The 26,867-nt window shown below is 47.9% G+C and overlaps 1 pseudogene across 1 annotated transcript; it reads right to left on the bottom strand.

The window, feature by feature from the left end:
* Positions 1-2,063: 2,063 nt before the first annotated feature.
* Positions 2,064-26,675, bottom strand: LOC144602774 (zinc finger SWIM domain-containing protein 1-like; annotated as a pseudogene). Its single transcript, XR_013548504.1, has 6 exons — positions 26,260-26,675; positions 23,518-23,622; positions 17,114-17,354; positions 8,065-8,500; positions 5,341-6,191; positions 2,064-2,116 (listed from the first exon to the last, which is right to left on the bottom strand). The product of XR_013548504.1 is annotated as a zinc finger SWIM domain-containing protein 1-like (transcript).
* Between the last annotated feature and the right edge of the window lie 192 nt (positions 26,676-26,867).

The following is a 26,867-nucleotide window of genomic DNA, read 5'->3' as shown; positions in this document are numbered from 1 at the left end:
AGGCAGGAGAATGGGGTTGAGAGGGCAAGATCGATTAGCCATGATTGAATGGCGGAGTAAACGTGATTCTGCACCTAAAACATATGAAGCAGCGAATGCTGGAATCTTAAGCAAAAAAACAAAGTGCTGGAGGAATTCAGCGGGTCAAGCGGCAGGATTGGACAGATGATGTTTTGGGTCAGGAATGAACCCGAAATGTTTCCTGTCCATTCCCTCCACACATGCTGCCTGACCCGCTGAGTTGCTGCTCAAAGGTATTTATTCACAGAATGCTGGAGTAACTCAGCAGGTCAGGCAGCATCTCAGGAGAGTAAGAATGGGTGACGTTTCGGGTCGTGACCCTTCTTCAGACTGCAGAGTTGCTGCAGTGCTTTCTCCCTTCACGGTTCAGAATATCGGCTCAAGTTGTGGAGAGAGGGACAGGATTGAAAGCTCCATCACATGACTGAGAAGCGACCCAACATCCAGCTATAGTAAACTTTAGAAAATGTTGATACCAATCAAAACAAATCTGCTGAACTGACGAAAGTATAAAATACATGTTAAGTGCCACCACCTTTTCCCTTGACAGAAATCTTTCACAGCCACTGTGTATTTCCAACATTTCCTATTTGTTTCCTGGACATTCGTATGTCTGGGACTGTCGTATGTTGAAAGGCTGGAGCAATTAGGCTTGTATACACTGGAATATAGAAGGATGAGGGGGGGTCTTATTGAAACATATAAGATAATTAGGGGATTGGACACATTAGAGGCAGGAAACATGTTCCCAATGTTGGGGGAGTCCAGAACAAGGGGCCACAGTTTAAGAATAAGGGGTAGGTCATTTAGAACGGAGATGAGGAAGAACTTTTTCGGTCAGAGAGTGGTGAAGGTGTGGAATTCTCTGCCTCAGAAGGCAGTGGAGGCCAGTTCGTTGGATGCTTTCAAGAGAGAGCTGGATAGAGCTCTTAAGGATAGCGGAGTGAGGGGGTATGGGGAGAAGGCAGGAACGGGGTACTGATTGAGAGTGATCAGCCATGATCGCATTGAATGGCGGTGCTGGCTCAAAGGGCTGAATGGCCTACTCCTGCACCTATTTTCTATTGTCTATTCCCAGGTCTCTGTGTCTCCGCAGTAGCCTCAGGGAAGACAAGAAGTTGTACATAGTCAGACTGACCAGGGAACTCATAGGTCTTGTTCCCAGCCTGCAAGGAATCAGCCGATCTCAGTCACTGCTCCCGCAGAGAAGACAGATGTGCTCAGTAATGCAATCCTGGCCCCTGTTTGATGCTTAAAATTCCAACTGAATGGATGTCATGATCCCACGGAATGTCAGAACCCGATCCAGGTCCCTTTGAAGAAAACCATTAAAATCACTTCCAGGATAATAATGTTGAAATTCATCGACCGCGACAGTCCACAAACTAGTTCAGCTTCAAACCTCAATCAGAGGCCTACCGACAGTTCGATGTATGGCAATCTTCATTGCATGCATCTATACATACACACACGTGTAACGCACACAGGGCCGACACACACACGTGCACACACATGCATATCTGCACGCACCCACACGTTCACTCACACTCACACGTTCACTCACACTCGCACATGTACATACATGTACACACAAATGCATAACGCACACAGGGCCGACCGACAGTTCACCATCAAAGGTGAGCGTTGTATGGCAGTGTTCATTGGATACATCTGTATACACACGTAACATAGACACACACGTACATACATGTACACACACATGCAAAATGCAGACAAGGCTGACCGTATACACACACGGACACTCACACACGTATGATGGATGCATCCGTACACACACACACACATGTAACACACTCAGGGCCGAGCGACAGTTCACTATCAACGGTGATCGATGTCCGGCAGTGTTCATTGGGTACATCTGTGCACACACTCAAACACACACAAGCGTAACACACACGGGGGTATGAAGAGAAAGCAACTTCAGATCCTGATTCCTGGGATCGCGGTGAATCACTGTGACTGTAAGCGGCTCTCACTGTCTGCCAGTCAGTCAGATCTGAAATCAGTTCTTACGCACATCTTCAACTTGCCTCGGTGGCTGGAGACGACGATTCTTGCTCTGTTGCACCAGTCACTGAAAACAAAGGAACACAACTAGTGAGTGATGTTGGAGGGGGCACAGCCGAGAGGGAAACAGACAGTGATAAATTATTGGGGGACGCACACAGTAATGTGTCCAGAGTGCACATGGTGCAAAACGGTAAAACAATATTTGAGAGAACATTCAGTAATAAATCATGATAGAGGGCTCGGTAAGTCCCACTGAGTTACTCCAGCATTTTGGTCAATAAGTATCAGAGGGCCTGTCTATCAGTGGAAAGGTAATCTTCTGATAGATAAAATGGTGAGAGGGACAAAGTTTCAAGGAGATGTGCGAGGCAAGTTGTTTTTCTCGTTGTCACTTTACACAGAAGGTACTGAGTGCCTGGACTATGCAAGGGTGGTGAATCTGTGGAATTCGGCCACAGAAGGCTGTGGAGGCAAAGCAGTGAATATATTTAAGGCAGAGATAGATAGATTCTTGATTAGTGCGGGTGTCAGAGGTTATGGGAGATTTCAATATGCAGGTAGACTGCGAAAGTCAGGTTGGTACTGGACCCTAAGAAAGGGAGTTTGTAGTGTGCCTCCGAGATGGATTCATAGAGCAGCTTGAACTGGAGCCAACCAGGGAGAAGGCAATTCTGGATTTAGTGTTGTGTAATGTACTGGATTTCATAAGGAAACTCGAGGTAAAGGAACCATTTGGAGGTAGTGACCATAATATAAGTTTTAATCTGCTATTTGACAGAAGGTAAAATCAGAAGTGTCAGTATTGCAATTGAACAAAGGGGACTCTGGAGGCATGAGGGGGGAGCTGGCCAAAGTTGACTGGAAAGGGTCCCTAGCAGGGATGACGGTGGAACAGCAATGGCAGGAATTTCTGCGAATAATCCAGAAGATGCAGGATCATTTCATTCCAAAGAGGAAGAAAGATTCTAAGGGGAGTAAGAAGCAACTGGGTCTGACAAGGACAGTATAAAAATAAAAGAGAAGACTCATATAACATAGCAAAGCCAGAGGATTGGGTAACTTTTAAATAACAACAAGAAGGTAAGTAAAAAAGGCAATATTGGGAGAAAAGATAAAGTACGAAGGTAAGCTAGCCACGAATATAAAGGAGGATAGTAAAAGCATCCTTAGGTATGTGAAGAGGAAGAGATTAGTGAAGACAAATGTGGGTCCCTTAAAGACAGAAACAGGTGAATTTATTATGGGGAGCAAGAAAATGGCCGACGAGTTGAAAAGGCACGTTGGTTCTTTATTCACTAAGAAAGACACAAATAATCTCCCAGAAGTACTAGGGTACAGAGGATCGAGGGTGACGGAGAAACTGAAGGAAATTCACATTCAGTCAGGAAATTGTGTTAGGAAGACTGATGGGACTGAAGGCTGATAAATCCCCAGGGTCTGGTCTGCATCCCAGGTTAGTCAAGGAGGTGGCTCTAGAAATCGTGGATGCATTGCTGATCATTTTACAATGTTCTATTGATTCTGGATCAGTTCCCGTGGATTGGAAGGTAGCTAATGTTATCCCACTTTTTAATAAAGGATAGAGAGAGAAAACAGGGGATTATAGACCAGTTAGCCTGACATCGGTGGTGGGGAAGTTGCTGGAGTCAATTATTAAAGATGTGATAACGGTGCATTTGGAGAGCAGTAACAGTCAACATGGTCCAAGTCAGCATGGATTTATGAAGGGGAATTCTTGTTTGACTAATCTTCTGGATTTGTTTGAGGATGTAACAAGTAAAATGGATAAAGGAGAGCCAGTGAATGTAGTGTATCTGGACTTTCAGAAAGCCTTTGTTAAGGTCCCACACAGGAGATTAGTGGGCAAAATTATAGCAGATGGTATTGCGGGTAGGATATTGACATGGATTGAAAATTGGTTGGTAGACAGGAAACAAAGGGTAGGAATTAATGGGTAATTTTCAGAATGGCAGGCAGCGACTAGTGGGGTGCCACAAGGCTTGGTCCTGTGACTGCAGCTATTTACGATATATATTAATGATTTAGATGAAGGAATTAAAAGTAACATAAGCAAATTTACAGATGACACAAAGCTGGGTGGCAGAGTGAACGGTGAAGAGGCTATGAGGATGCAGGGTAACTTGGGTAGGTTGGGTGAGTGAGCAATGTATGGCAGATGCAGTATAATGTAGATAAATGTGAGGTTATCCACTTTGGTGGCAAGGACAAGGCAGATTATAATCTGAATGGTACCAGATTAGGAAAAGGGGAAGTGAAACGAGATGTGTGTGTCCTTGTACATCAGTCACTGAAAGTAAGCATGCAGGTACAGCAAGAGGATTTGAGTAGAGGAGCAAAGAGGTCCTTCTGCAGTTGTACAGGGCCCTGGTGAGGCCATACCTGGATATTGTGTGCAGTTTTGGTCTCCAAATTTGAGGAAGGACATTCTTGCTATTGAGAGAGAGCAGCGTAGGTTCACAATGTTAATTCCCAGGATGGCGGGACTGTCATATGACGCAAGAATGGAACAAATGGGCTTGTATTCACAGGAATTTAGGATCAGAGCAGATCTTATAGAAACATATAAGATTATTAAGACATTGGACAAGCTAGATGCTCCCGATGTTGGGGGAGTCCAGAAACAGGGGCCACAATTTTAGAATGAGAGCTAGGCCATTTAGAACTGAGATGAGGGAAAAACTTCTTCACCCAGAATTGTGAATTTGTGGAATTCTCTGCATCAGAAGGCAGTAGAGGCCGATTCACTGGATGCATTCAAAAGAGAGTCAGATAGGGCTCTTAGGGCTAGCGGAATCAAGGGATATGGGGAGAAGGCAGGAACGGGGGAGATTGTGGATGATCAACCATGATCACATTGAATGGCGGTGCGTACAGGCTCAAAGGGCCGAATGGTCTGCTCTTGCACTAATTGTCTATGTTTCTCTGTTATGGGGAGAAGGCAGGAGAATGGGGTGAGGGAGAGATGAATCAGCCATGATTGAATGGCGGAGTAGACTTGATGGGACAAATTGCCTAATCCTACTCCTGTCACTTATGATCTTATGAACTATATGTGGCGGTAGAGGTAGATGTGATAATGGAGTTTACGAGGCAGTAGATAGGCACATGGGTATGCAAGGAATGGGGAGATATGGATGATATGCAGGTAGATAAGCGATGGTCTTGGCATCATGTTCATTATGTGCTGAAGGGCCTGTCCTTGTGCTGTGCTGCTCCATGTTTTGTGTGTCGTTGCTTCACTCTCTCTGAGACTGCGTCGCTACAAACCATTGGTTTCGGTGACTTGCACCTGGCCACCTCTGGCCCAGATGTCGGTGACGGCCGTCATGACCGCCAGGCACCTGCCAAAGTCTTCGGCCGGACACCGGGCGGCGAGAGAGGAGAGTTTGCGAGCTACCTTGAGGGCCTGGCGGTATCGCTCCTGCTGCACCTTGGCCCGCTCCCTCGGCGACGCGGGCGGGAGCTGACCGCCGAGGAAGTGCTCCTGCGTCCAGCGCGCGGCGCAGAGCGAGGGCTCAAAGAGGTCGGAGCCCAGCAGCCGCCGGAGAGCCAGGACGTGCCGGCAGGGGAGCCTCATGGAGGTGCGGAAGGCACACTGGCAGCTGGCCTGGTCCGTCACCAGGGCCCGGCGCCGGCACACGGGCCAGGCCCTCTCGGCCTCCACGCTGAGAAAGGAGACCGACTCCGCTTCCTGCAGCTCCGTCCGCACCCGGCGGAAGGCGAAGTCGGTGAGCAGCGCCCGGTAGGAACACTCCGCGGAGTTGTCCTCTGGCCCTGCGGGGGGCTCACTCTGCAACACCCGCTGGTCGCACTCGGCCCGCACCGTGTCCACGGCCTTCAGGAGGACCCGGGTGAAGGAGGTCACGTTGGAGAAGTCCTCGACCGCGGCCGCCAGCCTCTGGCTCATCACCTGCACCTGCTGGAGGGTGCTGGTGAGGTAGCTCTCGTTCTCGTGCTTGAAGCCCTCCACCCACTGGCGGCAGGACCCGTGCCACGTCTTGTGGAAGTAGTCGACGGCGCTCTCCGCGTTGGAGTCCAGCAGCTGGCGGTACAGCAGGTCGTAGTCCTCAGTGGACGTGGCGTAACACATACTGTGCAGGATCTGCAGCAGCTGGCTCCTGGCGGGAAGAAAGGGAAGAGGAGACAAGGTGAGGAACCTCCCGGTGCAGCAAGGTGACGTAGCGGTAGAGTTGCTGCCTTACAGTGCCAGTCCCAGGATCCACCCTGTCTACAGGCATTGTCTGTGTGGAGTTTGTACGCTCTCCCTGTGACCATGTGGGTTTCCTCCGGGTTCTCCGGGATCCCCCCAAGTTCCAAAGACGTGCAGGTTTGTACGTTAATTGGCCTCTGTAAATTGTCCCGTGTGTCGCCCAGAACTAGTATGAACCAAAGATACTAGAGGAACAAGATGGACCACTCCATTGAATTCACCTATACTGAAGTGTAGTGTGCAAAGGAGCGGAACATCCGCCATTTTAGTAAGCAAACCCCGCCGTTCGTTCTGCCTCTCGCAGTGTAATCAGTGTTTTGGGGAACAGTATGTGTGATGATACCATTAAAATGCAGAAAATAACTCATCTATCAATTCATAGATTTTTGTTATTTCTCTTTTTAAATGTTTCTGCAATTTTCTGCCCACTAAAATGGCGCCATGTCCTTCTACGCTTTTTAACGTCGAGTGGTCTATCTTGTTCCTCTAGTATCTTTGGTGTGAACGGGTGATTAATGGTCAGCGTGGACTCAGTGGGGCAAAGGGCCCGTTTCCAATCTGTATTTCCAAAACTAAACCAAACTCTCAACTCAACAGTCCCCAGCGGCTACAAGAAAAACTCCACCGTTTCTTTCCCTACGAAAAATAAAGTGACCTCCTCAATGACTACTGAACAGTGGAGTCAAACAGCACGGAAATAGGCCACTCGGCCCAACTCGTCCTTGCTGACCAACATGCCCATTTAATGCTGACCAAGATGCCCCATCTAATGCTGACCAAGATGCCCCATCTAATGCTGACCAGATGCCCCATCTAATGCTGACCAAGATGCCCCATCTAATGCTGACCAGATGCCCCATCTAATGCTGACCAAGATGCCCCATCTAATGCTGACCAGATGCCCCATCTAATGCTGACCAAGATGCCCCATCTAATGCTGACCAGATGCCCCATCTACAGAAAGGGGAGAGGAGGGGGCAAAAGAGGAAGGAGCAGGCAAAGGGGGAGAGGAGGGTGGAAAGGAGGGAGAGTGGGGCAGGGGTAGACTGGATTGTGCAGACCATGTTGAGGAATGAGTCGCACCCTTATCTGACCCACGCCGTGACAGGAGGAGGAATATTTGGGATAACCCAACCTCCCCCTCCCCCGCCCACTCCGGTCCCAGGATGGAATCACGATGCCAGAGCTTATTGTTGCCCGATGGTGGAGGAGAGGGGAAAGGAGGAGAGTAGAGGGAAGGAGAGGAGGCGGGAGGAGGAGAGTAGGGGGAAGAGGGGAGGACGGGGAAGGAGGAGAGGAAGGGTGAAGGAGGAGAGGAGTGGAAGGAGGAGAGGAGTGGGTGAAGGAGGAGAGGAGTGGGTGAAGGAGGGGTGGAGTGGGTGAAGGAGGAGAGGAAGGGTGAAGGAGGAGAGGAGTGGGTGAAGGAGGGGAGGAGTGGGTGAAGGAGGGGTGGAGTGGGTGAGGAGGAGGAGGAAGAAACAGGAGTAGGGGAAAGGAGAGAAGGGGCGGAGAAGGAGAGAAGGGGCGGAGGAGAAGAGGGAGATCGAGGAAGGAGGGGGAGAAAGAAAGAAGGGAAGGAGGAGTGGGTAAGATAGAAGGAAAGAAAAAAGAGAGAGAGGGCAGAGTGGAGGAGATGGGACCTGGGTAGACTGGATTGTGCAGAGGGATGAGAGTCACAACTTTACCAAACCAACACAATCTGACAGGAGGAGGAATATTTGGGCCCCCCACCCACCCGCTCCGCTCCGGCCCCACGAGGGAATGGCGGTGCCAGTGCTTACTGTTGCCCGGCGGTCACGTGCAGCTTCTCGGCGGTCACGTGGTCCTGGAAGACGCTCAGGGTGTGGGCGAGGCAGGCCAGCGGCTTGCAGTGGGGCAGCACGTCGGTCACCAGCTCCCCGTCACACGCCTGGCCGCCGACAACCACCGCCCGCGTTCCCTCCGCCGCCGGGTTCTTCTGCCTGAAGATGCGCAGAAGCTGCCGGACGGTCTCGCGCTCCTCGCTCTGCAGGAACCACAGGCACGCCAGCTCGCTCTCCCCGTTGCCGTCGATGGCCAGCAGCAGGTAGGCGGGCAGCCGCAGGCCCGCCCAGCTGTAGGTGGCGCCCACCAGCAGCACCTCGGGGAACCTCTCGAAGGTCTGCTTCATGCGGCCGTCCTGGTAGTAGATGGCCTGCAACACGTTGGCCTTGTTCACCACCACCACCACCGTGCCGTCTGCAAGCAAACGCAGACAAGAGTCAGAGAAACACAGAAAATAGGTGCAGGAGGCCATTTGGCCCTTCGAACCAGCACCGCTATTTACTGTGTTCGGTGAGTTAAAGGTACAGTGCTTTTTAGTAAAGGTACAGTTTAAAGGATTAAGAGGGATTTGATTTAATTTGGAGGTAAGACATGTCAGGTGAGATCGGCCCCGTGGATTGCTCATCCTGCAACATGTAGGAGATCAGGGATATTGTCGGTGTCCCTGATGATTACATGTGCAGGAAGTGTGTCCAGCTGCAGCTCCTGGCAAACCGCATTGAACGGTTGGAGCTGCGGTTGGACTCATTCTGGAGCATCCACGATGCTGAGAAGGTCGTGGATAGCACGTACAGTGAGTTGGGCACACCACAGGTAAAAGATAAGCGGACAGAAAGGAAACGGGTGGCCACTAGCCAGCGTAGCAGTAGGCAGGTAGTGCAGGAGTCCCCTGTGGTCATCTCCCTCCTAAACAGATATGCCATTTTGGATACTGTTGGGGGAGATGGCTCATCAGGGGAAGGCAGCAGCAGCCAAGTTCATGGCACCGTGGGTGGCTCTGCGGCAAAAGAGGGGAGGAAAAAGAGTGGAAGGGCTATAGTGATAGGGGATTCAATTGTAAGGGGAATAGATAGGCGTTTCTGCGGCCGCAAACGGGACTCCAGGATGGTATGTTGCCTCCCTGGTGCAAGGGTCAGCGATGTCTCTGAGCGGCTGCAGGACATTCTGGAGGGGGAGGGTGAGCAGTCAGTTGTCGTGGTGCACATTGGCACCAACGATTTAGGTAAAAAACGGGATGAGGTCCTACAAGGTGAATTTAGAGAGCTAGGAAATAAACTTAAAAGTAGGACCTCAAAGGTAATAATCTCTGGATTACTACCAGTGCCACGTGCTAGTCAGAGTAGGAATAGGAGGATATTTCAGATGAATACGTGGCTTGAAAAATGGTGCAAGGGGGAGGGATTCAAATTTTTAGGACATTGGAACCAATTCTGGGAGAGGTGGGACCAGTACAAACAGGACGGTCTGCACCTGAGCTGGAATGGAACCAATGTCCTAGGGGGAGTGTTTGCTAGTGCTGTCGGGGAGGATTTAAACTAATGTGGCAGGGGGATGGGAGCATGAGCAGAGAGACAGAGGGGTGTAAAATGAGGGTAGAAGCAATAGTAAAAGTGGCAGGCAGACAAATCCAGGGCAAAAATCAAAAAGGGCCACTTTTCAACATAATTGTATAAGGGGTAAGAGAGTTGTAAAAACAAGCCTGAAGGCTTTGTGTCTCAATGCAAGGAGTATACGTAATAAGGTGGATGAATTAAATGTGGAGATAGTTATTAATGATTATGATATAGTTGGGATTACGGAGACATGGCTCCAGGGTGACCAAGGCTGGGAGCTCAACATCCAGGGATATTCTATATTCAGGCGGGATAGACAGAAAGGAAAAGGAGGTGGGGTAGCGTTACTGGTTAGAGAGGAGATTAAAGCAGTGGAAAGGAAGGACATTAGCTTGGAGGAAGTGGAATCGATATGGGTCGAGCTACGAAACACTAAGGGGCAGAAAACGCTAGTGGGAGTTGTGTACAGGCCACCTAACAGCAGTAGTGAGGTTGGGGATGGCATCAAGCAGGAAATTAGAAATGCGTGCACTAAAGGTGCAGCAGTTATAATGGGTGACTTCAATCTACATATAGATTGGGTGAACCAAACTGGCAGGGGTGCTGAGGAAGAGGATTTCTTGGAATGTTTGAGAGATGGTTTTCTAAACCAACATGTCGAGGAACCAACGAGAGAACAGGCCATTCTAGACTGGGTATTGAGTAATGAGGAAGGGTTAGTTAGCAGTCTTGTTGTGCGAGGCCCCTTGGGCAAGAGTGATCATAATATGGTAGAGTTCATCATTAGGATGGAGAGTGACAAAGTCAATACAGAAACAAGTGTTCTGAACTTAAAGAAAGGTAACTTTGAGGGTATGAGGCGTGAATTGTCCAAGATAGACTGGCGATTGATGCTGAAAGGGTTGACGGTGGACATGCAATGGAAGGCATTTAAAGGTCGCATGGATGAACTACAACAAGTGTTCATCCCAGTTTGGCAAAAGAACAAACCAGGAAAGGTAGTGCATACGTGGCTAACAAGGGAAATCAAGGATAGTATTAAAACAAAAGATGAAGCATACAGATTAGCCAGAAAAAGTAGCATACCAGAGGACTGGGAGAAATTCAGAGTCCAGCAGAGGAGGACAAAGGGCTTAGTTAGGAAAGGGAAAATAGATTATGAGGGAAAACTGGCAAGGAACATAAAAACTGACTGCAAAAGCTTTTATAGATATGTCAAGAGAAAAAGATTAGTTAAGACAAATGTAGGTCCCTTGCTGTCGGAAACAGGTGAATTGATCATAGGGAACAAGGAGATGGCAGACCAATTGAACTAAATACTTTGGTTCTGTCTTCACTAAGGAAGACATAAACCGTCTGCCGGAAATAGCGGGGGACCGGGGGTCTAATGAGATGGCGGAACTGAGGGAAATCCAGGTTAGTCGGGAAGTGGTGTTAGGTAAATTAAATGGATTAAAGGCAGATAAATCCCCAGGGCCAGATAGGCTGCATCCCAGAGTGCTTAAGGAAGTAGCCTCAGAAATAGTGGATGCATTAGTGATAATTTTTCAAAACTCTTTAGATTCTGGAGTAGTTCCTGAGGACTGGAGGGTAGCTAATGTAACCCCACTTTTTAAAAAGGGAGGGAGAGAGAAAACGGGGAATTATAGACCAGTTAGCCTAACATCGGTAGTGGGGAAAATGCTAGAGTCAGTTATTAAAGATGTGATAGCATCACATTTGGAAAGTGGTGAAATCATCGGACAAAGTCAGCATTGATTTACCAAAGGCAAATCATGTCTGACGAATCTTATAGAATTTTTCGAGGATGTAACTAGTAGAGTGGATAAGGGAGAACCAGTCGATGTGTTATATCTGGACTTTCAGAAGGCCTTCGACAAGGTCCCACATAGGAGATTGGTGTACAAACTTAAAGCACATGGTATTGAGGGTTCAGTGTTGAGGTGGATAGAAAATTGGTTGGCGGACAGGAAGCAAAGAGTAGGAATAAACGGGTCCTTTTCGGAATGGCAGGCAGTGACTAGTGGGGTACCGCAAGGCTCAGTGCTGGGACCCCAGTTATTTACAGTGTATATTAATGATTTGGACGAGGGAATTGAATGCAACATCTCTAAGTTTGCGGATGACACGAAGCTGGGTGGCAGTGTTAGCTGCGAGGAGGATGCTAGGAGGCTGCAGAGTGACTTGGATAGATTAGGCGAGTGGGCAAATGCATGGCAGATGCAATATAATGTGGATAAATGTGAGGTTATCCACTTTGGCGGCAAGAACAGGAAAGCAGAGTATTACCTGAATGGTGACCGATTGGGAGAAGGGGAGATGCAACGTGACCTGGGTGTCATGGTGCACCAGTCATTGAAAGCAAGCATGCAGGTGCAGCAGGCAGTGAAGAAAGCGAATGGTATGTTGGCATTCATAGCAAGAGGATTTGAGTTTAGGAGCAGGGAGGTTCTGCTGCAGTTGTACAGGGCCTTGGTGAGACCGCACCTGGAGTATTGTGTGCAGTTTTGGTCTCCTAACCTGAGGAAAGACGTTCTTGCCTTAGAGGGAGTACAGAGAAGGTTCACCAGATTGATCCCTGGGATGGCGGGACTTTCATATGAGGAAAGACTGGATAGACTGGGCTTGTACTCGCTGGAATTTAGAAGACTGAGGGGGGATCTTATAGAAACATATAAAATTCTTAAGGGGTTGGAGAGGCTAGATGCGGGAAGATTGTTCCCGATGTTGGGGGAGTCCAGAACCAGGGGTCACAGCTTAAGGATAAGGGGGAAGTCTTTTAGGACCGAGATGAGAAAACATTTCTTCACACAGAGAGTGGTGAGTCTGTGGAATTCTCTGCCACAGAAGGAAGTTGAGGCCAGTTCACTGGCTATATTTAAGAGGGAGTTAGATGTGGCCCTTTTTGCTAAAGGGATCAGGGGGTATGGAGAGAAGGCAGGTACAGGCTACTGAGCTGGATGATCAGCCATGATCATATTGAATGGCGGTGCAGGCTCGAAGGGCCGAATGGCCTACTCCTGCACCTATTTTCTATGTTTCTATGTTTCTATGATCATGGCTGATCATTCACAATCAGTAACCGGTCCCTGCCTTCTCCCCATATCCCTTGATACCACTAGCGCCTAGAGCTTTATCTAACTCTCTTTTAAATTCATCCAGTGAATTGCCCTCCACTGCCTTCTGTGGCAGAGAATCCCACAAATTCACAACTCTCTGGGTGAAAAGGTATCTTCTCACCTCAGTTTTAAATGGCCTCCCCTTTATTCTTAGACTGTGTCCCCCGGTTCTGGACTCCCCCAACTTTGGGAACATTCTTCCTGCATCTAGCTTGTCCAGTCCTTTTATAATCTTATACGTCTCTTTAAGATCCCCTCTCATCCTTCTAAACTCCAGTGAATACATGCTCAGTCTTTCCAATCTTTCCTCATATGACAAGAACAGGCAGAACACCCTGGCCACAAACTCTTTGAAGTAGAAACATAGAAAAAAGGCGCAGGAGTAGGCCATTCAGCTCTTTGAGCCAGTACCGCCATTCAATATGATCATGGCTGATCATCTAGAATCAGTACCCTGTTCTGGCTTTCTGCCCATATCCCTTGATTCCATCAGCCCTAAGACCTACAGTGCATTCAGAAAGTATTCAGACCCCTTCACTTTTTCCACATTTTGTTACATTACAGCCTTATTTTTAAATGGATTAAATTCTTTTTTTTTAATCATCAATCTACACGCAATACCCCAGAATGAAGAAGCAAAAACAGGTGTGTAGAAATTTTTACAAAGTAATTAAAAAGACATAGCTGAAATATCACATTTACATAAGTATTCAGACCTTTGCTTTGATGCTCAAAATTGATCTTAGGTTCATCCTGTTTCCATTGATTATCCTTGAGATGTTTCTACAACTTGATTGGACTCCACCAGTGGTAAATTAAATTGATTGTACATGATTTGGAAAGGCACACACATATCTATATAAGGTCCCACAGTTGACAGTGCATGTCAGAGCAAAAACCAAGACATGAAGACGAAGGAATTGTCCGTAGACCTCCAAGACAGGATTGTGTCGAGACATAGATCTGGGGAAGGGTAGAAAACACTTTCTGCAGCATTGCAGGTCCCGAAGAGCACAGTGGCCTCCATAATTCTTAAATGGAAAAACTTTGGAACCACCAGGACTCTTCATAAAGCTGGCCACTCGGCCAAACTGAGCAATCAGGGGAGAAGGGCCTTGGTCAGGGAGGTGACCAAGAACCCGATGATCACTCTGACAGAGCTCCAGAGTTCCTCTGTGAAGATGGGTGAACCTTCCAGAAGGCCAACTTTTTCTGCAGCACTCCACCAGTCAGGCCTTTATGGTAGAGTGGCCAGACGGAAGCCACTCCTCAGTAAAAGGCACATGATGGCCTGCTTGGAGTTTGCCAAAAGGCACCTAAAGGACTCTCTGACCATGAGAAATAAGATTCTCTTGTTTGATGAAACCAAGATTTAACTCTTTGGCCTGAATGCCAAACGTCACGTTTGGGGGAAACCAGGCACCGCTCATCACCTGGCCAATACCATACCTACGTTGAAGCATGGTGGTGGCAGCATCATGCTGTGGGGATGTTTTTCAGCGGCAGGAACTGGGACACTAGTCAGGATTGAGGGAAAAATGAACAGAACAAAGTAAAGAGAGATCCTTGATGAAAACCTGCTCCAGAGCATTCTTGACCTCAGACTGGGGAGGAGGTTCACCTTCCAACAGGACAATGACCCCAAGCACACAGCCAAGACAACGCAGGAGTGGCTTCATGACAAGTCTGTGAATGTCCTTGAGTGGCCCAGCCAGAACCCGGACTTGAACCCGGACATCTTTGGAGGGACCTGAAAATAGCTGTGCATCGACACTCCCCATCCAACCTGACAGAGCTTGAGAGAAGAATGGGAGAAATTACCCAAATACAGGTGTGCCAAGCTTGTAGCGTCATACCCAAGAAGACTTGAGGCTGCAATCACTGCCAAAGGTGCCTCAACAAAGTACTGAGTAAAGGGTCTGTATACATTTGTAAATGTGATATCAGTTATTTCTTTTTAATTACTTTGCAAAAATTTCTAAACACTTGTTTTCACTTTTTTATTATGGGGTATTGTGTGTAGATTGATGATAAAAAAATTTTTAATCCATTTTAAAATAAGGCTGTAACGTGACAAAATGTGGAAAAAGTGAAGGGGTGTGAATACTTTCTGAATGCACTGTATATGTAACTCTCTCATGAAGCCCTCCCCTCTGGGCACATCCTGACACAAAAACAGCCTCTTCCCACGAGTGGTAGGTCTAGTTAACAACCACTCTACACCACTACATTCTGGTCTGTAAGACAAACAATTATGAACTCTCCAAGTGCATTTTAGATATTTACGCGTGCAATATTTAGCAAAGCTGCCACTTATTACTCTTGCACTTTATTTTTGCATTGTTTAATTATAATGTTTTTTTAATTGTCTGCTGTCTCGTGTTTTTATCACGTGTAGTAAAGCACCAAATCAAATTCCTTGTTTGTGTACAAACTAGGCCGATAAATTGAGTCTGATTCTCAAATGGATTCTGAACAAAGCACTGGTAACGCACAGTGGCAGTGGTGATGTAGGTTTGCCTTAATCGGTCGGTGCACTGAGTACAAGAGTCAGATAGTCAAGATGCAGCTCTATCAAACTCTGGAGAAACAAGGATCTGCAGAAGCTGGTTTATGACAAAAGACAAAGTGCGAGAATAACTCAGCAGGTCAGGTAGTATCTCTGGAGTTTCCCCTCGCCCCTGACTCTCGGTCTGAGTAAGAGTCTTGACCTGAAATGTCTCCGATTCTTTTTCTCTAGAGATGCTGCCTGACCCGCTGAGTTACTGCAGCATTTTGTGTCCATCTCCAGTGTAAACAAGCACCTACAGTTCTTTCCCACACATGTCTGGAAAACATGGATACGTGATGTATCAGGTCGGGACCCTTCAACTAATTGTGGCAAGTCGGGGGGGGGGGGAGGGGGGGGAGGAAGAAAGCTGGAAGAGAGGTGGGGGCAGGACAAAGCCTTGCAAGTGACAGGTGGAGGAAGGAACTGCAGATGCAGCCTGGGTGGGGTTACAGGAGGGAAGAGTCATCTGAAGAGCGCGTGGCACGATCCAAGAGCGATCCCATGAGAAAGTATTGGGGACACAGCTGTAGAGTTGCTGCCTTACAGCGCTACAGACCCGGGTTCCATCCTGACTGTGGGTGCGGTCTGTACAGAGTTTGTACGTTCATGGGTTTTCTCTGGGTGTTTCGGTTTCAGCCCACACTCCAAAGACTTGCAGGATTGTAGGTTACTTGGTTTCAGTAAGTTGTAAAAAGAAATGGCCTCTTGTGTGTGTAAGTTAGCGTACAGGATCATCGCTGGTCAGCACCAACTCGATGGGCCAAACGGCCAGTTTCCACGCTGTATCTCTGAAGTGTAAAAGTCATTGACTATCCCAGGGGAGAGGAGGGAGCGATCTAGTGACAAGACAGTGCACTATCATGAGATGGGGGAAGGAGGATCCACACCCAATCCTCATCCATTTATTTGGAATATTGGGAGCAGTTCTGGCCCCATGTCTAAGGAAGGGTGTGCTGGCGGTGGAGAGGGTCCAGAGGAGGTTTACCAGAATGATACCAGGAATGTCAGGGTTAACATCTGATCAGTGTTTGACGGCACTGGGCCTGTACTCGCTGGAGTTTAGAAGGATGAGGAGGGGCCTCGTTGAAACTTACCAGATAGTGAAATGCCTGGGTAGAGTGCATGTGGAAAGGATCTTTCCACTCGTGGGAGAGTCTAGGAATCATGGCTGATCTATCTTTCCCTCTCAACCCCATTTGCCACCCGAACGAATGAAGAACCTGTCAATCTCTGCTTTATAAATAGCCACAGACTTGGCCTCCACAGCCATCTGTGGCAATGATTTCCACAGATTCATCACCCTCTGACTAAAGAAATTCCTTCTCATCTCCTTTCTAAAGGAACGTCCTTTTATTGTGAGGCTGTGCCCTCTGGTCCATCACTCTCCCACTAGTGGAAACATCTTCTCCACATCCACTTTATCCGGTCCTTTCACTATTCGGTAAGTTTCAGTGAGGTCCCCCCTCATCCTTCTAAACTCCAGCGAGTACAGGCCCAGAGCCATCAAATGGTCATCATTAACCCAATAAAGGGGTGATCCGCATTATTCCGGAATGAAGGAAGGATGCAGGATACCCCAGGACAAGAGAGGGAGTGGTGCAAACCTGGAGCAGCCGGTTAGGCCTGGGACAAGCGAGGACACCTTCACCTACCTTGATTCTTGATCAGTACGGGTGTCAGAGGTTATGGGGAGAAGGCAGGAGAATGGGGTTAGGGGAGAGAGATAGATCAGCCATGATTGAATGACGGAGTAGACCTGATGGGCCGAATGGCCTAATTCTACTCCTATTCCTTATGACCTTACCCTTGACGGCTGCCAGTGTGGGCACCATCATCTCCAAGTCGGTTTTGTTGGTCTTGAACTCGACCCATTTCTCCTTGAGTGCGGGGCTAAGGGCATCCTCATCAGCGAGCACCTTGCTGGCAACCTCCCCCAGCTGCACCTGGATACCCGCTCCATTACTCCGCAGCGAGACGATGGAAGTGGGGTCCACGCGCAGCGCTGTAACAAAGCGCCTTTGGTGCCGGAGCCTCTCCTCCTCTTCCTGTGGGGTACAAGCAAGATCCTAGGGTCAGTTCATCCGGTTTGGAGGTCAATTGTCCTCTGTAAATTGCCCCGAGCGTGTCGGGAGTGGATGAGAAAGTAGGACAACATAGAACCAGTGCACGCAGGTGGTCGATAATCAGCGTGGACTAGGTAGGCCTATGTTTCCATGCTGTATCTGTAAACTAAACTCAGATCCCGTATTAGAACACAGAACAGCACAGGAATGGGCCCTCCAGCCTACATTATCTGTGCCAAACATGATGCCAAGTTGAACTGATCTCATCTCCCTGTACATGATCCATATCGCTCTATTCCCTGAACTTCCATGTGCCTTTCCCAAAGCCTCTTAAACACCCCTATCGTATCTGCATCCACCACCATCTCTAGCAGTGCATTCCCAACCCCCACCCCTCTCTGTGTAAAAATCTTGCCTCGCACATTAAACCTCCCCCCTCTCACCATATCACTCTGCCCTCTAGTGCTGGACATTTCCACCCTGGGAACAAGCCTCTGATTGCCCACCTTATGTGTGCCTCTCAAAACTTTATATACTTCCATCGAGTCTTCCCTCAACCTCTGACGTTCCAGAAAAAATAACCCAAGGTTATCCAACCTCCCCCTGTAGCTGAAACCCTCTAATCCAGGCAGCATTCTGGTCAACCTCCTCTGCACCCTCTCCAAAGCCTCCACACCTTTCCTGTAATGGAGCGACTAGAACTGCAAATAATACTCCAAATGCAGTCTAACTAAAGCCCTATAGAGCTGCATCATGACTTGCTGACTCTTATATTTAATGCCCCTAGCACAGAAGACAAGCATACCACACGTTTCACCCATACTGGTTAACATATGATGATCGTTTGTCAGCACTGGGCCTGTACTCGATAGAGTTTAGAAGAATGAGAGGGGACCTCATTGAAACGTACCGAATAGTGAAACGTTTGGATAAATGTGGAGAGGATGCTTCCTCCAGTGGAAGAGTGTCGGACAAGAGGCCATAGCCTCAGAATTAAAGGACATTCCTTTAGGAAGGAGAGGAGGAATTTCTTGAGTCAGAGGGTGGAATTCTTTGCCACAGAAGGCTGTGGAGACCAAGTCAGTGGATATATTTATGGCAGAGATAGATGGATTCTTAATTATTGCTGGTGTCAGGGGTTATGGGGAGAAGGCAGATGAATGGGGTTAGGAGGGAGAGATAGATCAGCCGTGATTGAATGGCGGAATAGACGATGGGCTGAATGGCCTAATTCTGCTCCTGTCACTTATGAGGCCTTCTTCACCACCCTATCTACTTGTGCTGCCTCCTTCAGTGAGCTATGAACTTGAACTCCAAGATCCCTCTGCACATCAATGCTGTTAATGGTCATGCCATTAAACGTATACTCTCTCCTTGCATTTAACCTGTCAAAGTGCATCACCTCACACTTGCTCAGGTTAAACTCCATCTGCCATTTCTCCACCCCTTTCTGCAGCTGGTCTACGTTCTGATATCTACTGACAGCATTTCTCGTTGTCTGCAACTCCTAATTTTGGTGTCATTAACAAACTTACTCACCAACCCATCTACATTTACGCCTCGGTCAGATATATATATATATATATATAATACAAAATCTCTCTAACTCTGGCCCCAGCCCATTCCTGAATTTTTATCCCTGTCCAATTGACTTTGCCTTCAGCAGCTATTTGGAACTTTCTCCCTCTGTGTCTCTGCACCTCCACAACTACCATGGGGTAAAAACAATCGGACCATATTCCCCATCTAGTTTAGTCTAGTTTCTTGTCACGTGTACCAAAAAGCTTTTTTGTTGCATGCTACCAGTCCATGGAACGACTATTCATGATTACAATCAAGCCGTCCACAGTCGAAATGTGCAGGAAGGAACTGCAGATGCTGGTTTAAACCGAAGATAGATACAAAAAGCTGCTGTAACTCAGCGGGTCAGGAAGCATCAATCTGAAGATGGGTCTCGACCTGAAATTTCACCTATTCCTTTTCTGGTCTGAAGAGGGGTCTTGCCCCGAAACGTCATGTATTCCTTTTCTCCAGAGATGCTGTCTGACCTGCAGAGTTCCTCCGGATTTTTGTGTCTAAGCCGTCCACAGTCCACAGACATAGGATAAAGGGAATAATGATTAGCATCAGATAAAGTCCAGTAAAGTCCAATTAAAGATAGTCCGAGAGTCTCCATTCTATGCCTCTCATGAACAGATATACTTCTCTCAGATCACCCTCACACACTCTTGCCTCCTTAAACCCCATTATAAGACATTCCTTGAAATCCACCAACTCCACCTAAGTTATAGGTCATCTCCAGAATCCCTGCTAAGGCAGTTCACATCAATTACTTTGATAATGTCCCTGAAAGCGGGAGGTATTTTTAGTGTGTTAGAACTACGTAAATAAAACTTGTTACTGTGAGGGAAATGACTAGTGATATTGATGTATCAGTCTGACTCTGTTAAACAATGCCAAAGTTGTCAGAGTTCAGAGGCTGGATTGATATCTCAGTGGGGGAGTGTGATATCATCCCATAGAATCACACCGCCTCTTCCACCTACATTATCGGCAATGACCATCAAGCACCCATCTTGTTCTGTTCTATGTGTCAGGGCAGCATGACTTGGAGGAGTACACATCAACTGTACTTTGCTACATCAAAAACTGTGTTGACAATGTCACCGTCGACAAACGCATCCGGTTGTATCCCAATCAAAAACCCTGGATGACAAAGGATGTCAGGTCTCTCCTCAAGGACCGTAACACCGCCTTCAGGTCTAGTGATAGAGCTCTATACAGTGCTGCTAGAACCAACCTGAAGAGAGGCATCAAGGATGCCAAAGCGTCCTACAAGAGGAAGATTGAGGACCACTTTTCCAACAATGACCCACGGCGGGTATGGCAAGGCATCCAGCACATCACCAACTACAAGACCAGCAACCGCACGACTGCCGACGGCGACGCCTCGCTGGCAGAGGAACTTAACTGTTTCTTTGCTCGTTTCGAGGTGAAAGCTACAGTGGCAGACATAACACCCTCTCCAGCACCTGACAGCAACACCTTCACTGTGCAGGAGTATGATGTTAAGCGCGTGCTCAGAGCAGTGAATCCCAGGAAAGCTGCAGGCCCCGATGGTGTGACGGGCAGAGTGCTGAGGGAATGTGCAGACCAATTATCTGAGGTCTTCACAAAAATCTTCAACCTGTCCCTTTTAAAATCCACCATCCCTCCCTGCCTGAAGTCCGCCACAATCATCCCACTGCCGAAAAAGTCTGTCATCAGCGGTCTTAACGACTACCGTCCGGTAGCACTCACACCGGTCATCACAAAGTGCTTCGAGAGACTGGTCCTGCAGCACATCAAAGCCAGCCTCCCACCCACCTTCGACCCACACCAGTTTGCCTACAGAGCAAATAGGTCTACAGGGGATGCCATCGACACTGCTCTTCACACTGCACTGACCCACCTTGAACACCAGGGGAGCTATGTGAGGATGCTCTTCCTCGACTTCAGCTCTGCCTTTAACACGGTCATCCCGAGCAGACTGGTCACCAAACTTTCCGACCTTGGATTTTCCCAAACCATCTGCCAATGGATCAAGGACTTCCTGACCAACCGCCCCCAGACCGTCAAAATAGGCCCTCACCTCTCCTCCACCATTACACTGAGCACCGGCTCACCACAGGGCTGTGTGTTGAGCCCCATCCTTTAATCCCTCTACACTCACGACCGCGCCCCCACCCATCCCACCAACACCATCATCAAGTTCGCGGATGACACGACTGTGGTTGGACTCATCTCAGAAGGAGATGAGACAGCCTATAGGGATGAAATCCAAAGGCTGGCAGCATGGTGTTCAGTGAACAATCTGGTCCTGAACTCCTCCAAAACAAAGGAACTTATAATTGACTTTAGAAAAACCAGTGGAGATTACGACCCACTCTACATCAATGGGGTCTGTGTGGAAAGGGTACCAGCTTTCAGGTTCCTGGGTACGCACATCGCAGAGGATCTTACCTGGTCTACCAACACCATCACCACAGTAAAGAAGGCACAGCAGAGACTCCACTTCCTGAGGATCCTCAGGAAAACCAACCTGCAGGAGAAGCTCATGTTGTCCTTCTATCGCTGCACCATCGAGAGTGTGCTGGCATACTGTATAACCACATGGTTTGCCAGCTGCTCAGAAAAGGACAGGAAGGCCCTTCAGAGGGTCATCACGACGGCCCAGAAGATCATCGGCTGCTCACTGCCCTCCCTGGAGCACCTGTTCAGACTACGCTGCCTCAGTAGAGCAGGCAAAATAATAAAAGATCCATCCCACCCCGGCCACCGTCTGTTTGTTCATCTGCCCTCTGGTCGGCGTTTCAGGTCGATCAAATCCCGAACAAACAGACTTAAGAACAGTTTTTACCCCAGGGCCATACGAGAACTGAACACTACCCTTGCACTAGGCAACACCGTTAAAAAATCTTGTACTTAATATAATTGTATTTAATTGTATTTATGTATTTATTTGTTTTTGCATTTATTGCATATATGTTTGTACGCACCGTCAGGATTGGCTATTTTTTAATTTCGTTGTACTCGTTGCAATGACAATAAATGAATATTATTATTATTATTATTATTATGGTGGTGCAGCGGAAGAGTTGCTGTGTTACAGCGCCAGAGACTCGGGTTTGATCCTGACTACGGGTGCTGTCTGTACAGAGATTGTACGTTCTCCCCATGGGTTTTCTTCGGGGCTGCGGTTTCCTCTCACACACTAAAGATGTACAGGCTTATAGGCTAATTGGCTTGCTAAAATTGAAAGTTGTCCCTGATGTGGGTAGGATAGCGTTAATGTGCAGGGATCGCTGGTCAGCCTGGACTCGGTGGGCTGAAGGGCCTGTTTACACGCTGTATGTCTAAACTAAACAGCAGATTCTAGTTCACGCCAATTCGAGACACAAAAAGACGTACAGGTATGTAGGTTAATTGGCTGGGTAAAATGTAAAAAAAGTAAAAATAAAAATTGTCTCTAGTGGGTGTAGGATAGTGTTAATGTACGGGGATCGCTGGGCGGCACGGACTTGGTGGGCCGAAAAGGCCTGTTTCTGGCTGTATATATATGATATGATATGATAATTCAGCGGGTCAGTCAACATCTCTGGAGAAAAGAAAAAGGTGACATTTTGGGTCGAGACCCTTCTTCAGACCAGCCAGGAAGGACCCGAAACGTCACCTATTCCTTTTCTCCAGAGATGATGCTTGACCCGCTGAGTTCCTCCAGCTTGTTGTGTCCATCTTTGTTGCTATGTATTATGTTTTCTTGAACCAATGCTGCACAAATCCCATTTTATTGCAGTCTACAGCTTTAAGTCCCAACGATATGCATAGGTGCCACAGGTAACATTCTCTCACAGGCAAAGACACGGGCAGAGAGACCGTTATAAGCTCGTTGTAAATAATTACGTGGACATATTCTGGATGGCATGGTGGCGCAGCTGTAGTGTTGCTGCCTTACAACGCTTGCAGCGCCGGAGACCCAAGTTGGATTCCGACCATGTGTGGAGTTTTTACGTTCTCCCCGTGACCTGCGTGGGTTTTCTCCAAGCTCTTCAGTTTCCTCCCACACTCTAAATATGTACAGGTATGGAGGTTCATTGGCTTGGTGCATGTGTAAATTGTCCCTAGTGTGTGTAGGATAGTGTTAATCATATCATCATATCATCATATATATACAGCGCGGAAACAGGCCTTTTCGGCCCACCAAGTCCGTGCCGCCCAGCGATCCCCGCACATTAACACTATCCTACACCCACTAGGGACAATTTTTTACATTTACCCAGTCAATTAACCTACAAATGTGGGGGATCGCTGGTGGGCGTGGACTCGGTGGGCCGAAGGGCCTGTTTCTGTGCTGTATTGTTGAACTAAGATATTCAACAGCGCAGGATCCAAGGCTGGAACTGAGCGTGTCCAGAACTAGTCTAATGCTTTCTGAAAATGTGGAGAGGTGGGACACACACAGACACACCCCCCCCTACACACACACACACACGCACAGAGACACACACACAGAGACACACACACAGACACACACACTGAGCCGACAATCTGAAGCAGTGGCAGATCCAACAACTCTACCTGGCTGGTGTGTGTGTTCTGCTTTTACCTGCGGCACCGTGTGGTTATGCGATTCATTCATCTCTTTCACCACTTGTTTCCATCCGCAGAGAGACGGACTTTAATGACACAGGGACACTTCATCTTGTTGGTTCTGAAAAAGACAGTGGGAGGCAGTGTGTAAGCCAACTGGGTGAACACCAGCAATCGATAAGACACAAAATGCTGGAGTAACTCAGCGGGTCGTGCATCATCTCTGGAGAAAAGGAATAGGTGACGCTTCGGATCGAGACCCTTCTTCAGTTTTGTTTAGTTCAGTTTATTGTCACGTGTACCGAGGTACAGTGAAAAGCTTTGTTGCATGCTAACCAGTCAGTGGGAAGACAATACATGATTACAATCGAGCCATTTATAGTGTCTAGATACATGATAAGGGAATAACATTTAGTGGAAGGTAAAGTCCAAACAAAGATAGTCCGAGGGTCACCAATGAGGAAGATCACAGTTCAGGACTACTCTCTCGTTGTGGTAGGATGATTCAGACCAGCAGTGTATGGCGATCTTTTACAATCATCACAGAATCCAACAGAAATATTCCATTGACATTGGCCATGAAGCAGTGTGAGTGGGAAGACAAGATGGTGTGCTGAATGACTGCCCTTTGACTGATAATAAACTCTTTCACAAACTGGGGGGACTTGAAGCAACAGCTGCAATAAAATGTGATTCATGCAGGATTGGTGTAAGGTAACATAGTGCATAACAAAGGAGATGGACACAAAATGCTGGAGTAATTCAGCGGGTCAGGCAGCATCTCTGGAGAAAAGGAATAGGTGACATTTCTGGTTGGGAACCTTTATCAGACTGAGAGTCAGAGGAGAGGGAACTAGGGGGATGAAGGGTTACAAAGAACAAATGAATGAAAGATATGAAAGAACAAATCAAAGCCAGCGACAATGATAAAGGAAAGGTGGAGCCCACAATGGTCCATTGTTGGCGGTGGAGAAGGTGATAACAAGTTGATACAAACAGTGAAACTAAGTAAGACGACAGTGAAATTAATAGAACGACGAGAGTGGGAGTAACTTCTAGTTTACCTCCCCCCTGATTCTCAGTCTTAAGACGGGTGTCAAACCGAAACGTCACCTATTATTTTTCTCCAGAGATGCTGCCCTCCCCGCTGAGTTACTTCACCATTTTGTGTCTATCTCCAGTGTAAACCAGCATCTGTAGTTCCTTCCTACACATAGTACATAACAAGCTGGGTGCTTGATGGTCATTGCAGGCGGAAGACCCTTTGTGATTTAATGGGATAATATCACACTCCCCCACTGGGATATCAATCCAGTCTCTGAACCATAAAACACAAACTATCAAATTGTCAATAGTCCCAAGTGTGCAGGCAGTGGATGGCAAAGTGGGATAACATGGATAATACCGTGTCCCTTGTGTTAACACACCAAATTGTATGTCACAAGTGGAATAGATAGGGGGAATGCACAAATCTTTTATCCAGGATAGGGGAATCAAGATCCAGAGGACAGTTTAACATGAGAGGGGAAAGATTTAAAAAGAATGTAAGGGGTAACCTTTTCTGCACAGTGTGGTGGTAAATGGAACTAGCTTCCAGAGGAGGTAGTTGAGGCAGGTACTCTAGCATTTAAAATACATTTGGAAAGGTACATGGATAGGAAAGGCTCTGAGGGCAGGTAGGACTGGTGTACATGGGTCATCTCGATGAGCATGGGCAAGTTGGACCGAAGGGCCTATTTCTGTGTGGGATGACTCTACCACTTTAGACAATCCCAGCGAGTCGTAGGTGCGGGTAGGAATGGGAAAATGTGTAGTGGGGGAGAGAGAGAGGAAGAGAGAGGTAGAGAGAGAGAGAGAGAGAGAGAGAGGTAGAGAGAGAGAGAGAGAGAGAGAGAGAGGTAGAGAGAGAGAGAGAGAGAGAGAGAGAGAGAGAGAGAGAGAGAGAGAGAGAGAGAGAGAGAGAGAGAGAGAGAGAGAGAGAGAGAGAGAGAGACGTGGAGACGCACACACACACACAAAGATGAATAAAGAGTGCAAAAGAGAGAAAAAAATGAAGAGAGGGGGAGAGAGACAGAGAAAAAATAGAGAAAGAGACAGACAGGGGCAGCAGTAGAGCTGCTGCCTCACAGCGCCGGAGACTCAGGTTCGATCCTGACTACGGGTGCTGTCTGTACGGAGAATGTACGTCCTCCCTGTGACCACGGCGGTTTTTTCCAAGTGGTTTCCTTCCACATTCTCAAGACATGCAGGTTTGTGGGTTAATTTGCTTTTGTAAATTGCCCCTCATGTGTAGAGAGTGGATGAGAAAGTGGGATAACATAGAACTAGTGTGAATGGATGATTGGTGGGCGGTGTGGACTCGGTGGGCCGAAAGGCCTGTTTCCATGATGTAACTCTAAACAAAACTAACTACCCGGCAAAACTTATACAATTAAATTTAAAAGGATAAAACATCTTTAAATAAGAAGGTAGGAAACAGGAGCAGGTGTCGACCATGTTCCATGTTCTCCCACTTTGTCATCCACTCCCGACACACTCGGGATGATTTACAGAGGGCCAATTAACCAAGAAACCTACACGTTTTGGATATGGGAGGGAACTGAAGCACACAGAAGAAACACAGCTGGTCACAGAGAGGACGTGCAAACTCCACACACGGAGAGCACCCGTGGTCAGGATGGAACCGGGATCCCCGGCGTTGTGAGGCAGCAGCTCTACCAACTGTGCCGCTGTGTCGCCCCTGCAAGTATTTCCTCACCTCTGGATTGTCCGTTTGCCGGATCCTTTGGTCTTGAATAACTTGCCGCCGTGAATGCACGCGTAGTCGATCTCGGCAAAGTTCAGCGCGTCGTTCATCGGGCGCTTGGGTGCCCGACGCCGCTGCGCCTTGATGGTCCGCGAGTGCCTGGTCCACATCTGCACGGAGCTGTCCCTCTGGTAGCGCCGGTACTCCCGGTGCAGCTCGCTGTAGCTCGAGAACTCAGCGCCCACTCGGAAACCCACCACCTGGGACATGGCTGCACGTGCGTCAGATGGAGTTGGCAGACTGATCCCACCTGGAGAGCGGGCACTGAGAATAGACCACAGGCAGCAGCTGCAGGTCAGCCAAGGTAGAACGCATCACAACAGCTCATATATAGAGTTCAAGAACAGCACGGTGGTCCAACTGTAGAGTCACCGCCTCACAGCGCCAGAGACCCAGGATCCATCCTTTGCTCGGATGCTGTCTTTACAGTTTACTTTAGACTTTAGAGAAGAAACAGGCCCTTCAGCCCACCGAGTCCGCGCCAACCAGCGATCACCCCGTATACTAGCACTATACTAAATGATTGGACAATTTACAATTTTACACAAGCTAATTAACCT

Source organism: Rhinoraja longicauda, chromosome 19 (assembly GCF_053455715.1).
Source record: "Rhinoraja longicauda isolate Sanriku21f chromosome 19, sRhiLon1.1, whole genome shotgun sequence".
Lineage (NCBI taxonomy): Eukaryota > Metazoa > Chordata > Chondrichthyes > Rajiformes > Arhynchobatidae > Rhinoraja > Rhinoraja longicauda.
This window is presented reverse-complemented; position numbering and strand designations above follow the sequence as displayed.